The sequence below is a fragment of the Lagopus muta genome, chromosome 1 (assembly GCF_023343835.1).
Source record: "Lagopus muta isolate bLagMut1 chromosome 1, bLagMut1 primary, whole genome shotgun sequence".
Classification (NCBI taxonomy): Eukaryota; Metazoa; Chordata; class Aves; order Galliformes; family Phasianidae; genus Lagopus; species Lagopus muta.
The window spans coordinates 88,131,262-88,149,257 of record NC_064433.1 but is presented as its reverse complement, the minus strand read 5'-3'; the positions used below and the strand labels follow the sequence as shown (position 1 = coordinate 88,149,257).

The 17,996-nt window shown below is 40.7% G+C and overlaps 1 long non-coding RNA gene across 2 annotated transcripts; it reads right to left on the bottom strand.

Moving 5' to 3' along the window:
- Positions 1–9,219: 9,219 nt before the first annotated feature.
- On the bottom strand, positions 9,220–12,648 carry LOC125688005 (uncharacterized). Of its 2 annotated transcripts, XR_007374559.1 has the most exons (4): positions 12,562–12,648; positions 12,380–12,435; positions 11,620–11,693; positions 9,220–11,503 (listed from the first exon to the last, which is right to left on the bottom strand). It is a non-coding gene; the product is annotated as an uncharacterized LOC125688005 (long non-coding RNA). The 2 variants fall into 2 exon arrangements; XR_007374560.1 differs by lacking the exon at positions 11,620–11,693.
- Between the last annotated feature and the right edge of the window lie 5,348 nt (positions 12,649–17,996).

Here is a 17,996-nt window from a genome sequence, read left to right as displayed (position 1 = left end):
TGGGCTTGTGTTCTGATTGGGTTTGTGGGCTGAATTCAGCCACCCAACAGTAGCAGAAAGTGATTTAGTCACAGCCTAAAAAATGGCTTGTCAGAAAGCCAGCCATATTCTCTCTTCCCCACGAGTTTCTCTACAGTTTGGCAGTATCTCAGCACAGCCCCAGCCCTCATTCCCACCACTTAGGATTTGTAGGATCGTGTCTCAGCAGCACTGTTGACCGATGGGCTGGTGGTAAATAAATGTATCCATACGGTAGTTGAAACAGACTGGTCTGTGATGTTGAAGGACACATTACATGCAAAGATATTGGCACAGAAATTTTTTAGTAGCTTACTTTAAAAGAAATTTTTCTTCTTTTTATTTTATTTCACTTTTGTAAACAAATAATATTTCCAAGTCATTCTATGATTTTATGTTTAGAATCCACCATCATTCACTTTGCTGAGGACTGGAAATCATATTCCAGAGAAAGTGCAAAGGGCATTTGGTGGAACACTTGCATTTTTGGACTACAACTGATTGGTAGGCAAATATGCTCTTATCAAATTAAAGAACATTAGAAGAAAGAGAGGATATTAGGAAATATCTATTAAGATGTTCCAGCAAGCCAGTCTGCACGGCAGTCTGGGATAGTGATAAACCTTTTGCCTCTTTGATGCTAATGAAAAAGCTGACAATACTAAGTGGCTTAGCGGCAGCCCAGTCTGCTTCTGCCGTGACTGAGTGAGGCCTCAGTCTTCTGTATCAAGAACTATCTCTGTACCACAAAAATCATCTTTAATCTATTTATAGGCAGGTATTTTTCCCTTTCCTAATACAGCTAAGCTGCCTGCATTTAAGATCAATGCTGCCAAAAGGACATATTCCTGCTTTCTCAAAGTACTGCTGTGTTCATGTCCTCCAAAACAATAGCTTTGATATGTGGCTACGTGACTACATGGTATTTGCAGAACTGCCACAGCACTTACAGTGCTCAGAGGTTGTACCCTCAGAGGTGCGTGTTGTGTTGTTGAGGCTCTGCAGGAATTCATTGGTAGAGTCATTCAAATCTGTATAAAGAGAAATATCATTAAATTATTGTAACAGCCTCTATGCAGCTGCTTCATTAGGCTTAAGTGGGGATATTTTATGTCATTCACTTTTTCCTGATGCAAACAACAAATGCGGTAACAGAGATACCTGAAAGTCTTTAGTATCATTGCTGGTTTATAGATCAAAGAAAAAAAGATCCCACCATTTAAATGATGTAAAACAGTAGCTAGACAGAGCCAGGAAAATCTCTAGTTCTCTCATGAGGTGCTGGCTCTGTCTGAGATTAAGCACTCATACAGACACATATATATAGTAGGTTGTTTTTTAATACATGTGCATGTGTGCATGTATACGTGTACTCTATCTATGCATATTTTCATAAATATGCATTATAAATCCCTACCTACTATATGTATGTATATATGCACTCAAGCATGTATGAATGCTCTATTAAATCAGAAAAAAATCAATTCACTTTTAGGGCACTCTAAAAATTCACTGAGAGCTTTTTATGTTAATTCAATTTAAATTTCCTTTTTGCCTTGCTTATCAGGTATTAAATTCTGCAGGGATAAGCATGGCAGACCCGTCATTTAGGAAAGGAAAAAAAGGAAAAAAAAAAAAAGGACATGGAAATCTCATAACACAGTGCTCTATACAGCACGCCAACAAATGCAACGTATCATTATTTACATAATGGATTGTGTTGCAGCCTCAGAGGATTTAACTAATAGCAGTAATCCCTGCTGTAGGAGCCTGGTGGCCCCAGTGGGACACTCTGGAGCTCACTGCTGTGCCTCAGCAGGTGCCCCAGTGCATTATGTATGCCCTGAAACCGTTCTCAGTTGTAGCTCCCTTGCTGAGGACCTTCCAGGGCTGTGGCTCTGCTGAATGCCAGGCAGATGTGGGTGTGGGAAAGAGGGCAAATGGAGCAGCAAATGGAACCTCCCTCTTTTAATGAAACTGCAGTGAGCAAGGTGTGAAAGAGCAGGATCATGAAGCATGAGGTGCTGTCACAAGGTTTTGCCCGAAATGCATGGTTGTAGGTTATACTCTGGTAAAGAGGCAGCAGTGTGCTGCCAGTATATTCAGGAATAGGAAAGTGGCTGCTTGGTTTGCGCTTCAGCCAGAAGAGATCTACCATACAATTACAAGCACATAGACAGGTTCTGCCTGTCCTGAAAGCACAAACCAAGATGTTAAGAAATTAGTTAATTTCTGGCATTCTGCTGCTAAATAGAGGCTTTCTGAAGAGAAAGATCTGTGAAAAAATGTCCACCCCCACCTTTTTTTCATTCATTAGTCTTTAATGAGGCTGTTTTCCAGTGCTATATTAGCCAGCCTTTATAGCCCCACATTAGCTCATGATTTCATTGCTGCTCCATGATTTTATTTAGCTTCTCCAATAATTTATTTCATCCATAAACTACTCTCAGTACTCACTGCATTTGCCTAGCAACTTTCCTTACTTTAATATTATTAAATTAAATATATTTAATAAAAACAGTATACTCAAATGTTTTTCCTTTCTCTCTCACTGCTGCAAATCCTCAATGGATTGGAAGACTCAAGTCTTTGTTTTCTAACTCAGTGCAGGGGAATGCTTCGGTGGAGCATTAAAGTGCTAGTACATATGATACCACCCAGTGTTTGGTCTCTGCTTAGACACAACTTCACCATGTTCAGTAATTATTTTTGGGTGGCAATGTGATGACTATCAAACGGCAACTAAACATAAGCACAGCAGTTGTCACGTGCTTAGCAAAAGCGTTACAAGCTGAGGGCTATATAACGCTGCATACCTACTACTGCATTTTTTGCAAGAGACTCCTGATTAACACAGATGTGCAAACCAACACTAAGTTTGTGCCACACTTGCACTTTGCAGTACCTGTAATTATCTTCATAACTCCCCTGTTACAGTCCGATCAGGCAAAGAAGATGCATCATCTACTCACGTGCTGCTGTCTCCCTTTCTCAGAACACTGTGGTGCTAATACAGCTTTTTGTCTATAGGGTAGAAATCATAGAATCACAGAATGGCCTGGGTTGAAAACAACCACAATGATCATCTAGTTTCAGCCCCCCTGCTGTGTGCAGGGTCGCCAACCACCAGGCTGCCCAGAGCCACATCCAGCCTGGCCTTGAATGCCTCCAAGGATGGGGCATCCACAACCTCGTTGGGCAGCCTGTTCCAGTGTGCCACCATGCTCTGAATGAAAAACCTCCTCCTAATATCTAACCTAAACCTCCCCTGTCTCAGTTTAAAACCATTCCCCCTTGTTCTATCACTATCTACCCTCGCAAACTGTCATTCCCCCTCCTGTTTATTTGCTTCTTTCAAATATTAGAAGACCACAACGAGGTCTCCCTGGATCCTTCTCTTTTCCAAGCTAAACAAGCCCAGTTCCCTCAACCGTTCCTCATAGGAGAGGTGCTCCAGTCCTCTGATCATCTTAGTGGCCCTCCTCCGGACCCACTCCAAGAGCTCCATGACCTTCCTGTACTGGGAACCCCAGGCCTGGAAGCAGTACTGCAGATGGGGCCTCACAAAAGCTGAGTAGAGGGGGACAATCACCTCCTTCACCGTGCTGGCCACTCTTCTTTTAATGCAGCTCAGAACATAATTTCTCCTATTGAAAAACACACATGCTTGCAATAATTGTTGAGGATCCTATCGCTTGCTCTTTATTTTTTCCTCTTTCTTCCCCAGAGATGTCAAATCCATAGTAAACTACTACCTGAAATTTTTGCATCCCTCAGGCACCACCACAGAAAGCTATGTCTGGTTCTAAAGGTCTGTCACAAGCTTGAAATGCCAAATGAGTGTAGTGAAATGGATGAATTAACTTCAGGTCGTTAAGCCTGGATTGCTGGTTTCACCCAAGTTTCAGCTGAAACTCAAAACTATGAGCATTTTGGCTCTTTTCAACATGGTATCAACTAACTGCAATAAATAAACATACATAAATCTGCATGTAGACAGGGTTTTACCTGCTCTAATGGGATGAAACTGTTTTCCCAACTAACAAAGAGAAGTTTTGAGGAAGTTAGCACAGAAGATTCACACCTATGATGTCTGGTGCTATCAACTTATTTAACACTTTTCTTTAATCTTCCTTTGAAGCAGTAAGTATTCTAGAGCTGAATATTTGTCTGATAATCAAACACAAACAGATGGTGGTTAGCAAGTAGACTTCTATTCGCCCATGAGGATTATTTCACATTTACTAAAAGGAGACCATCTTTCCTAACACCTGTCCCATTTTTGGAAAAGTACCATTTCGCTATCTGAACAAACTGGAGAAAGTGAAATATAGCTTTATCTTAGCCTGGACATCTCTAGACTCAGAGACCAAGCTGTGAATTTAAGAGCCTTGGTTTTGTCTCCCCTCCTCCTCCCACCTATTTCTGTGCACTGTTCCCTTGTACTAATTCCCAGCTGTCTCTTTGTTTTCATTTAAAATCTTGCAAAATAACAAGAGCTGAAACAACACCCTTCCTTACAGGCTTAGATTGAGCAAGCTCAGCTGCAGCCCAAGGGGTCTGACCAAGAGGACCATAGTGGCACTGGTATGGGAACCAAGAGGGAGCCAGAGACATGCAGCATTAACCTGTGGTCAGCAAAGTGCTGGTGCCACATGTCATGGATGCTGGTTAAAAGACAGCTGTCCCTGGGGCTATTTATAGCAGAGAAATGGCTCAGCTCTGCCTTGTACTATGACTTTGACATTGTATCTTCTCAGCCAGTGATGATATACAACCATTTACATCGTGTATTTATAGTCTTAGGCAATTTATAGGCAAAATTTTTCTCCCTTAGTGACCCAGTGGCAGCCAGGTCTCTGCTTTAGGGATTGAGGAAGGCAGACTGAGAAGAACCCAGATTTAATTTCAGTGCTACTGCAATCTGTGTTCATACTGTGGTATGTATACACACACACGTATATATTTATGTATATACATATGCACACAAATATAGCCTCTTCATTCCCCAAGGCTTTGTAAGAAGGGATTCAGCTCTCAAGCAGTACTCTGCTGGGTCAGAATCAAGTCTTTTGCTCAGTTTCTTCTGCCAGTACTGTGACACACGCTGCCAATTGCATTGCTCACCCAGGTCTGGGTAAGTATTGCTGCAGCATAATAGAGATTTCTTTAAGTGAATCTTACAGGGTTGAATTGCATGGGTGAAGGTGGACACTCAATATTTCACAGGCTCATGAAAGTCAGCCTGTTGCTATCCATTTTGTTTGGAGAATAAGGCTGTGGTAGACACTGCAGACTATATTTACTCTTGGCATGGCCACTGTGCTGCTATGGAGGGGAGGGCAATGCTCAGCATTTCCTTGTGCTGCCCATGCTGCCATTCTGCATGTGCCATTTGTCTCCAGAATGAGAGATTCCAATCCTTTTATTCACAATGAAGCAACAGGGAAAGCATTTTGGCCGAATTCGTTACCCTGTGTCATGGAAAAGGGAGCCAAGCTTGCTCAACTTGTGAAATTTAGAGAGCCTGAAGATGTAGGCTGGTCCTCTAAAGAAACACAGATTGAACAGTATCTCTTTTAGTTGGTAGAGTGTTTCAAAAATATTATGAATAAATAAAAAACCTCGGATGAGTATAGATCAAAGAGCTTGCAGCAGGCACTGAGTAAACAAGGACTTTGTGGCAGGAGCCTGCTGTCAGGGTGACAGGTTAAATGCTCAAAACACATCCCATAAATTCAGCAGGCGATCAGTGACAGTTAAGGTTATTAAAGCAGACCCTTTCACATGGATTGGCTGTGCATTACCGATTTGTTCTTAAGCATAGAGTTCAGTTTAACAGCTGTGAGGTGGATGACGTAAATGCTGGTGGTGCTCTTCAGACTAGACAGGGCCTTTCCAAAAGTGGGCCTGGGGACACACCATGGCTGTGTAGGTCTGGGTGCTCTCAGGTTGTTGTGGCTCTTCCTTTCAATTGCAGAAAATAGTTTAATGTGGCTATCCCTATGTTTCCCCTAGTAAAGCAGCAGCACTTACCCCATAATTAATGAATGGGGACGATTTGTTACTGTCAGATCAAAATAAAAAAAAAAAGAGGGATTTAAAATTCTTTTCTGTCACAGGCACCTCTCCATCATAATAGGATAAATTTATTTATAGATTTATAGGGTTTCTATTCCATTTTATAAAAAGTATAAGAATAACATCTGATATTCAGCAAGCCATTTTACATGCTGTCGTAGTGTGACAGAGCTTTAGCAAGATTTGTTAGCTCTCTTGCTAAATGATTTCACAGCTCACAAATTCCCATCCAAAAGCACTTCAGGTACCGCCAGTGCTGGGCATGCTGACCTCTCACTGGTATGCCTCTGGCTCTGTGTACATGGCATTTAAGTACAGGTCAAGCAAAGATCATACCTCTATTGAATGAATAATAAGGAAGGCTTTTAAAATTTTTCCTTACCTGAGCTAGTCATGACAGCTGATTGAAGTACTGAATTTCCAAGGTCTATGACAAATCAAAGCAAACACCTCTACTAAGGGCGAAAAGTGTATTTATTCATCTTTTTTTAAAAAAGAGGATCATTCAAGGACTTAAAGGTGAGAGAGAGTGCATCACGCTTAATTTCCAAGTAATCTTCCGATGCACAACCCAGCCAGGTGGTCTGGAAAGAAACAAGCAGCAACTGAAGTAACAGGGCTATGCAACTCCTAGGGAAGGTTTTGGGGCTAAAGGGTCTGTATGTATGTACCTCATTTAAAGAGAAGCAGTGATCTACCTGGTTTTATCCCATACAAACAGATGTGTCTTATCAGCATGCCGGTTGAAATAGCATACATGACTTGCTGGTGGTGGCACCTGCATGGCTCCATCCGCAAGCCATCCTGGCAGCCGCAACTCTGGCAGGAAATGTAAAGGCACTGCATTGAAAAGGGCTCACTGAGTCCTCAAAGAAGTGGAGAAAAATAGTTTGGTTTCTTACAATCCAAGGGCTGTTCACCAGTCAGCCAAAGACAGCAGAGATATTGTCCTTCCCAAGTAGCGTTTACATCCCAAGCAAGAGGAGGCTTATGGAGAAAAATGCACTTCTTTCCTTGCCGTTTATCAACAGCACTTCTCTAACATGCTCACATGACCCACCACTGAAACACAGCTGTATCCTGGACAGAGCAAAGCCAACTACCCAAGGAAAGCCATCTCAAAAGGACTTCCCTTCAGGGGTAAGGAAAACAGTTCACTTACCTGCAATAAGCTGAAAATAAGATGAACTTGTGGAGGCAGAGCATAGATTTGTCATATTTACACAAATTAAGAAACATTTTATCAGTTCCTCAATTAGGTAGAAGTGTTGAGGATGTTGGTTGTTTCCTTAAACAGAATGTTGAACCATTAGTAGAGATGTTGTTTTTAATTACCAGCTGAGTGCTGAAAGAGCTATATTCAAATGCCAGCTAAAGTGTCAGGAATAACAAAGGCTAAGGTTTAGTTATGTCTGGGTTTAGCTATGGTGGATTACATCACCAGACTATCTCTTCATTGTATTTGCTCTGAAGTCATAGCAGCAGAAAAGGATACCTTACTATGCAATGCAAACAGAAGGATACCTTACTACTGCAAAATCATTTCTCTAATAGCTTTAAAAATTATAGATGCACCCCTAAGATAACCCAAGTTATTTTGTTTTCTAATTTGTTCTACCTTTCTGAAGCCATTGTGGTAAACGCTTGGGATAAGTCTTCATTAGATGTATTTTCTTTGGGGGGGGAGGGGAGGGGGGTGAACAGTAGTACTTAAAAGAAGTGAGGCTTTGTTTAAAAGAAAAAAGGCTGAAAGTTTGGTTTGGGATTTGTGTCACACTGTGCATTAATATGGCACCATCACAGAACACTGCCAAGAATTATTGTAATTTCCCTCCTTTCTGTCACATCTAAATACATTAACATTTTTATACAGAGTGGAGCTATCTTAGTATAGCCCACAGGCAAGAATGTAGACTTCTTTAATTGATGGCTTTCTCATTTGAGGACATTTCTACTAAACTGCAAATTGTGTGAAATGAGTCATTTTGGAGAAAAATGATCATTTATCTTTCATCCCTCTGAAGGCATATTTTGAGGGGACTGAGCTTTGGTTTTCAATACAGTCTTTGCTAAAAAATATACTGACTGGTGTATCCACAGCCGAAAGTGAATACAGGTGCAAGCAGTTACCAGCTTACCTGGTGCACCAATAAAGGCTGCTCAGAGTCCAGCAGTTCAATTATATTGTTAATGTGCAAAGAGCATACACATTAGAAGAAAAAAAAAAAAGGTTTAACTGTGCATTTACACCTGAATATGAGGCATGCACAAGAGGGTGCTAAAGGAAGCCAGTCTGCGCTTTTTGCCAGCCACACTGCAGGATTACTCACTGAGAAATGCATAGTTAGAACAGCTCACCAGTGCTGTGTAGCTAAGTGAGGGTACTTTTGGATATGGGAATTGCAGCAAGATACTTCTTAACAATAGCAAGCATCTTTTGTTTGTGTAGAAGTTTCTTCTTAGCTAGTTGAGTTTACTTAGGTGTTTTTGTCAGGTTTCTTGGCTCATTTAGAGACTTGAGCTAAGAAATCTGCCAGAAAAAAAGTTCAAGCTGTGTGACGTGTACAGTACTTCCATACAGTTACCATTTATTCTGCATTTCAAATAACAAAGTATATATGTGTTTAGTGTTCTTAACATTTCAGATGTGTCTTATCTATGAAAGACTCACCAAAGGAAACAAATATTTCTTCTGATGAAATACTCCATATTTCATTCCCAAGGAAGGAAAAACAGGCATACACACGACAAAATCATATGTGGCTGGTGGGTGCCTTGTAACATCAAGCACAGATCTGATGATAGAAACCTTCACTGTCTTGTGAGTCTTTTTGTTCAACAGACATTTCTGGGGAAGAAAAAACAAACAAACACATAAAGCAAAGCTGCAAATCCTTTTCATTGCACTTTAAACTATAAATCAAAATGGTGCTAAATGCTGTTACTGAAAAGCAAACTCATATGGCTGAAAGTTTCTTGGCTGAGATGCTATCCAAAGTGGTAACCCAGATGGATATCTGCATGCTCCCACTGGCAGGAGTGGTTTAGCAACCAATGCTTTTGCTGTTAATTATTTCTGTGGTTATGTCATTGATCTATTCATGAGCTTTTTACCTCCAGGCCACTCTGTCAGGTTTTGCTTGGTCCATGTACCACACAGTGCTTGGCTTGGGAAACACCTTTCTCACTATGCAGCTCATGTTAGGCTGTAGGGCAGTAAAAGCCAATTGTTAGCCTCCAGCATTTCTCACTCTTCCACTGCAGTCTTCCACTGCTTATATCCACAACAGACAGAGCCTCTCCTACAAATTTACCATCCTGCTTGGCAAGGAAGCACTTCCTTCCTCTTTATTTATTGTGTTTCTTCTCCTGCCATATTTCTCATTGGAGACATAACCGAAGGAAAGTCAAGGGACATCCTCATCACTACTTGGGGCCAGGCTGAACAGTGGGCTTCCACATCCTTCAATTCAATACCTCAGGGACAAACACCATGTGGAGAAACACTACTAGTAGTAATGGGCACAGTGCAGGGCCAAGAATGAAATGCTTCCTGATTACCATGCAACTCCTACCTTTGTTAGTTGTACAAGGAGACAAATTCCATGAAAAAAGCCGCCTAGTACACTGATGCACTGAATACACAAAATCAGATACCTTCCTAGAGTGCATCATATATAAGAGGTTTCTGGAAATCACAAGAAATTGCACGCTGTAGATGCAGCAGTTCTGGTTGTATGCCAATTGCTCCAAATAAATAAATAAATAAATAAATAAATAATCTGTTCTTGTACTCTCTTTACTTTCTCCTTAAGCAGTAAAGGGGAAGGACTAGAGAGATTCCAAAATCAAGGCTGGATGAATTGATGCGTACTAGCAGGGTGGGAGATCTTCATACTGCCTGGATGTTCCTAATTACATTTACTTAGCAGCTTATGATACTAAGAGGAATTGCTTTTTTCCTCTAAACAAAGACATTCATACTATTACTCATGCAGCACAAAGACCTTTGCACTCACAATCAAAGAAAGTGGTATACACTTTTAGCTGAAAGCAAGTTTGATATATTGCAGGCAGCACAAGGCAGTCATTCCGTATGAAGACTGGAACTACTCAACTGAAACTCTGTCTTGGTAAACAGTCATTGAACTCATAGCATAATTGCTTTCTCCTTTTTTTTCTGTTAATTTCTTGTTGTTCGTAATATTTTTATAGATGTTTACTATGAAGAAATATAAATCTGCCATCCAAAATAGATTTAAACCTAACAATAAAGTGTAGAAAACAGAATGAAAAGAGTGAACGTTTATTTGGAGGTGAGGAACAAATACTCTTGAAAGGTTTCCTATCATCTGGTCCCATGATAGCAACACCCCTTGCTCTGCTCAGCAGGGCAGTGCAAACAAGTGCTTGCAGTGTCCAACACCAAAATTGAAAATAAGTCACCAGGAAAATTACAGTGGTTCTGCAGAACTGCGTGAGCATGCCTTGTCTGAAAAGGCATGGATATGGACAATACAAGGGTCTGCCTGTCCACAGACGCTCTTTTTGAGGAGAAATTTCTTAATTTGGGATGTTCACAGATCAAAAGCTTCAACCTGGATGTAGGCAATTGGAAGCAAAGCATCATAACAAGAGCAGCTTGCTAGTCAGTCTTAAGGGCTAGAAATATGTTTTGTGCTAAGTACAGCTGGCACGGTACAACAGACTTTCCATTTAGGTTTTGCTGTTATGAAGCAGATGATAAAAGAAAGTCTCCAAAGTATACACCCAAGTAAGTGTTCAGCTCTAAGTAAGGATCCTCAAACTTGGATCTAGTCACTCCATTGATATTTGATTGCTTCAGCTGTGTTGTGCTTGTAGCATGATACATTACACCTGGCAAGACCATCACTTTCTCACAGACACTGTAGGCAACTTGGGAACAGCCCAAAGCTTCAGCCCTGAGTCAGAGTAGCACCGCATCCGCTTGAACTTCATGGCAAGAACACAGAGGAACTGTTGCCCAAAATGAATGTTCCAGGGGAATCTCTTGATCAGTCCTCATTTCTATGATGCTGAAGCTCATCTCAGAGTCAGAGATGAAACACTGCCAAATTTTACTAGAAAATGCAGTTGGTAGTGACAACCAAAAATACACCTGCTTGTCCAAAGCCAGAATTGGTGATGTTCATGTTATTCCTCGCAGCCCCAGTCATGGTGGCAAATGATCTGCTCAATCTCTCCTGGAGCTTTCAGGCTCTCACTATGAAGAAGGGTTTCCCAATGTCTAACCTAAATCTTTCTTGCACAGTCTCTTTTTCTTCTTCAGGAGTCTATATGCATGCATCAGAAAGGCTATTCCATTCACCTTTCGCTGCAACCTTTCACAGAGGTGAAGAATCATAGCCTAAGGAAAAAAAATCTGAGAAGTGCAAAGAATATAAGTTTTAATTCTTTCCCCAGCAGATTTTGTTTAGATTCCTCATTTTTCATAATCAACAAGAACGGTTAACGTGGTCCAAGGTGTTTGCTATTTACCTTTCTGAGCCTGCCAGTTTCTTCCCATTGTCTGCAATCCAAAGTGGCAATGAGAACATTTCCTTGGAAACTTTCTACAGTTGGAACATAGCTATTAAAATGTGGTAAGTTTCTACTTGAAACTTAAAATAAAACATAAATTTTGTGACATCGTAGTTTTCACGTCCTAATGTGACAGATATTGCAAAAGATGAATTGTTGCTTTTTAGGAAAAAACAGTGGCATTTTCTGACTAGCTGGCTGTAAACCATGTTTAATTCAAGCCCAAGGAAAGGACCACCCACAAATGATTTGTGTTCTCTGTCTTGCTTATTCATCAGAAGCTGACTAGCTACTGTGCCCCTGATTCCTTACCTTTCCTTCCCCATGCAATATTATTCCCTTGGATAAATACCATGATTTCCATTGTTTCGTTTTTGTTTCAAAAAAATCACATATACCTTGAGTAAATAGCTACTTCCTAACTTAAAAATAAATAACTGAACATGAAGCTAAAGCTCTACAATTTCCATTGTGTCTCTTGAGAGACCTGCAGCCCCCTGCATGACCACTGACCACTCACAGCCTCTCCATCCCATCCTAGAGCCTTCCCTGGGGCTAATGCAAGGTCAGACATTACCATGCCATGGAGAATCCCTCAGCTAGCTCCCATTTGTGTTCACAGAAGCAGAATACTGCTATACGGACAGGAGTTGCTCAGAAGCAGGGATGTGAGTCATGGACAGCAGCTAAGTGACTTGCAGCTGCTGTATGAGCTCACCATTTGCAAGGTACCAGCAGAGCCCTCCCGTAGGCCAGTCAAAATTGCAGGGTAGGCTGGAAAGCAAACAGAAATGTATTAATGAAATAGGTACTGAAGGTCACAGTAACAACTTCTAATAAGACTTAATGGCCTTGTTTTGTAAAAAGAGTGCAAATTAAATCCTATATACACCCACGTACCTGGCAAAATAAAAGCTTGCATACTCCAATTTGAGGTCAAGGTTTAGAAGCATATATCAGCAGCTACTACCGTAAGACCTATGATGCATTTCCCTACCTTTCAAAGTATGTCTGGATGGCTTTATTAAAGCTAGCTAAAACCATCCTGCTATCACAGCTGATAGCAGGGCATCAGTTTGACCTGTTGGTTCCTCCAGGTGTTTGCCTATCAAAACCACCTGCAAAAGCTTTAGCCATTGCCTGCTGTCCCCCAAAATATCTGTTGATGGTGAGTAACCAACTTCTCCTGTTCTAATATCTGAGCAGTTGTATGACAGTGTCACACCACAGACACTTCCTGATTGGCCAAGAAGCCCAAACTTCATCTTTGCATCAGAGCAGCACATTTGTGACGACCACAAGGAACGGAAGATGTGTGTTATTATTTTATTTTGTTTGCACAGTATTTCTGTTCCAGGCACAACTGACTGCATAGATACAAGCTATCAGGCACCATAAGCCTTTATTTTCCAGGCATTTCTGATTTAGCCATTGGTTTGCAGCTATGCTGAATGTTAAGTAAGAACTGCTGAAACTGTGGTAACAACATGTCTCAAAAGCCTTGAATAAATCATGTTTCTGACCCCTTTTGAGTCTTAAAACTGGACTGGAAACAAGTGAAGACCCTGGATTACTTAAGAGATCTGCAATTCTTTCTCTTTCCAACGTAAGTCTTGTATAATTCTCCACCATTAATATAATTTGCTTTTCTTCTTTTTTTCTAACCCTGTTAACCCATAAAGGGTCACCTCAGTTCTTTACTTTCCTCCCTGAGGTAATGAGTTCAAGTTTCACTGACATTTTTTACCACTAATCCACCTAGGACTCTTTCTCTCTCTTCTTCTAATTTCTACTTTTCTACCTAGTGTTACTGACTGGTTATGCCTGGATTGACTTATTGGTGTGGTTTAACTCAGCAGGCAGATAAACACCATGCAGCCTATTGATCACTCCCTCTCCTCCCAGCAGAATGGGGGAGAGAATCAGGGAAAAAAAGTAGAACTTGTGGGTTGAGATAGAAACTATTTACTATGACAGAAAAGAGAAAGAGAAATAATAGTAATGATAATTATTTTTATATGTATATATATTTACAAAACAAATGATGCACAATGCAATAGCTCACCACCCACCGACTAGCCAGTCTCCAAGCAGTGGCTGCCCTCCCTGACCAACTGCCCTCATTGTTATAGTTTTTACCACATGATATCAGATGGTATGGAGTACCCCTTTGTTCAGTTTAGGTCAGCTTTCCTGGTTCTGTCCTCTCTAACCTCCCTGTGCCCCCCAGACCTCTAACTGGCAAGACAGCATAAAGACCTGAGAAACTAGAATGTTCTTGGTTCTGTATAGCACTGCTCAGCAACAACTAAAACATTGGTGTGTTATCAACATTGTTTTTCCCCTTAACCCTAAACTTTGCATCACACCACATGCTGTGAAGAATATCAACTCTGTCCCAGCTGAAACCAGAACACCTATATTTAATAATCATGGCCTTGTGTTTTTCTGAACTTAGGGTACATTTTGGGTGGAGTTTCCTTTTGTTTTCTTTTTTTCCTTTCCTTTCTGCTTTTTGTTTGAAGGATTCTCCTTATCAGAAAATGAATATCTTAAAACGTTCAATGTACAAACTGTAGTGGGGCTGTCAGAGGACGTATATGTATTTTCAGATGTAAGAAAACGTGTGGTAAAAGCGGGTTTTCTAACATGAGCTGAAGGTTGGCTAGTAGTAGTAAATAATATTGAATCTAGTGATGATTCTTCTTTTGGGGTTTTGGTGAGAATAGGTATGTATCTCCACTTTCATGTTGGTTGCTTCTTTGCTTTTTCAGAAGATATGTTTTCTGCATAACTATTCTGGAAGCAGCTCTCATGCACAGCTCTGAATTACCAAGTAGATCTTTTTAATTTAACAGCTCAGCCTCTGTTAACTGTTTGACATTTATTTGTCTTTACCAATGGTTTGGGTCTAGCAGAAATTCAATTTTTAGTATAGCACTTTCTGTTGCTGAACCTTTACCAAAAGGAGAAATCAATATTTGGCAAATTTAGATGTGAGAAGACCACACATTTTCTCAGAAATTTGTACTTTGAAAGAGCTCCATTCTGGGAAATACATATTTTTAAGCATTTCAGTCTGAAAGCACCCTCTTCAGAAAAGCTCTCTTGATTGAACACTTCTACTTCTTCTACTCAACCTTTCAAGACTCTCAACTTCATTGAGAGACTCTCACTTGCACTCCCTATCCTTCTACTGTGCTCTCAGTCATACCCAGTTCATCTGTGAGGAAGTGTCACAGCTGTCCCTCAGACCTGTGTTGTCTCCTCTGTGTTCGTGCTGCTCAGCCTGTGGGGTTCCTGCACTCGTTCTTCCCCAGCTCCTGCCTTACCAGTGAATGGGCTGATTCAATGAAGGGGCTTGGAGCATACAACTACATTGCCTCCAGGATCTGATCTCTGTCAGTCCAAGGTCGGAGAAGGCCACCTCAGTACCTATCACTCTCAGCACCCATCTCTCTCAGAGGGCTGCTCCAGCAAATCCTATGCTCGGAGCACTGCTAGAGGCCCAACACCACCATCAGAGGCCAGCCAGCAGTTTCCAGGAGCATCATAGGATGCCCAGAGAAAACCAGCAGCAAAGGCTGTGGTTTCTTTCTCTTGTTTGTATCCCTCCCCCTCCTGTACAGCTGGTGGGGGTGCATGCGCAGACAGTCACACGTGACACAGTAATTCAGAGAATATGCCAAATAAATCAACCACTTTAGTTGAGTGATGTTCAAACCAAGGCAAAGAGCATCAGCAGGGGCAGAGGACAGGGAGAGTTCAAATATCTTAGTGTACTTGAATGATTATCCAGGTAACATTTCTAGCTGCTTGACAAACGTTGATTTTTTTTATAAGTAGGACTTACATTTGAATCATGCAAACGCAAGAGGAAATCTCAGATCATTAACTTCTATTTTTGTTTCTCTTGCATCAATGACTAACAGCCCCAAGACGGAGGTTTACTTTTTCTTTTTTTCTGCTGTTCCTTGTAGAATCTTCCTTTGTATCCTAAGCTTCAAACCTTGCATCACTGTGCCATCTCTGAGCCATGGGCTTCCTCAAGTAAGCAACTACAGTCAAAGCATCGTCGACATTCCCACTGTTTGACACCTATTTACTTTAGGAGTTTTGGAAATTTGTTTTTCAGACCCATTGGTGTATAAGCAGAAATTACAGCCTTGGTGAGAAAATCTCTTGCCATCATTGATTATTTTGGTAGCAAAAATCTTTAGAGTGTTATTCACACCCAAGACTCTGCACCCATACAGTGCACTGCCATTGCCATACACCTCACGATAGGAGGACTGCCTGGTTATAAGTTCCTCTTTCTTTTCCTCTGTGTTTCACATTTTCCTCTGTGAATAAAACCTCTCACGTAAGACGTGAAGACAAAACACTCCCTCCTATTTTTGCAGACCAACACAATTCCCACCGTGAAAATAGTGAGGAATAACACTAAGATGTACTTAAACGTTTCCAACGCCTATTTTACCCAAATACATTGTCTTTTTATGATGAAATTACTTAGAACTTCAAAACCTATTGTGTTCATCATCTTACCAATAAGCTATGGGATAAGTAGCTGCATATAATAACAGTAGGCAGATAAAAATAATAGGCAGAAGTCACATCCTCTAACTGCCTGTGTGCCAGTCACCCTGAGATAGAGACATGTAGCACATCATGGACAGCTGTGCCTTGGTACATATTTGCAAGCTGTCCTCTGAATGACCTATGTGTATTATTGTGCTTTTGTGGTGTTTGTTTTTCTCCTTACTCTGCTGCTTGATTTTGTAGAGTGACATGGTTGCACTAAATCATGTTAAGGGCAAACATGTTCCCTTTAAAAATGTTAAAGAGCTTTAAAATTCAGAATTCACTGCAAAGAGATCTGAAGAGGTAATGGCCTAAGATAAAAGAATGAGAAACCTGTTGTGTCTGAAAGTCACCTTTCAGACCTCAACAATTACAACTCATCAGTGATAACACAGAAACCTAAGGGCAAAGCTCAAGCACACTGCTTGCTGGTATTTATACTGAAGTTAATGCTAGAAGGTTAAGACTCATGGAAAAGTGCTCAAACATAGTTTTTATGTAAGTGGTTAAATACGAGGGCTGCTCTGAAAGTAATGCCTCCTCTATTATTATGTTGGCCCACCACATCAGAGGTGGATGTTGGTGGTATGGCAGTAGAGGCTGTATCTTCCCATCAGTATTGTTACATTTTGTTGCCATGTGGCAGATGACAGCAGAGGGGCAGTCTGACACAATGCCACCTGATATGGAAGTGCGTGTGAAGTAAAGGTGTGCTACTGAATTTCTCCTTGCAGAAAAAATGGCGCCCATTGACATTCACAGATGCTTGCCTAACATTTATGGAGACCAAACAGTTGCATGTGAGCACAGTGAAGCAGTGGGTGATGCATTTCAGCAGTGGTAACAGCAGCATGAAAGACAAGCCACATTCTGGATGGCCATGCAGAATTTTACAAGAACAACACACAGGTTCTTGTTCATAGCTAGCAAAACATGCATAGCTAATGGTGGTGCCTATGTAGAAAAGCAGTGTTTTGTAGCTGAGAATTTGCTCTATCAATTATAGTGTTGTTGTTGCCTTTGCACCTGTTGTAGTCTCCATGGAAAGAAATAGGAGGCATTACTTTCAGAGCAACCTAAGTCGATAACTGGGTTTGCATGTCTTCAGTGTGTGCCCATGACATGGAGGTCAACAAAGCACAAAAGCTTTTCAGCTTTCTCTTTTTTCTTGTTTAAAAAAGCCTGATACCTCACTAACATATATTGTAGCTGTATTTTTCAGAGATATTAGAGCTTCACTACAGCAAAAATCCCTGAAGAAGCTGATGCAAAAAATATTTTATTATCATACTTTATTTGTTATGTTTGCTAAATTCTTTGGCACTTCCCACAGACCTGCTCTACATATGCTCATGAATAATTAAAAGCAATTAAGAAAGGACTTTTTTTTTTTTTTTTTAAACAGATATTGTTTGTAGTATCAATGTTGCAAAACCACATCTCTACCTTTTCCTTTATTATCATGCTCTAACACAGTTGATAGCTTTTGTTTAACTGATTCTACAGGACACAGTAATATCTACCATTTCTATTTCTCTCTGCAAAAATACCCTATATTTTCTTCTGTAATTTGTGTCTGAGATGAAATAATACATATACTTACCACTGTCCATTTCAAAGCATAATTAGACTAGTTTCTTGAGGTCATGTTCTTAAAGCATGGAATTTCTGAAGTCTGGTTTAACTGCACTTCCTTCATGTAATGCTGCTCTTCTTTCATCAGGGCAACAACAGTAACAACAACAACTGAA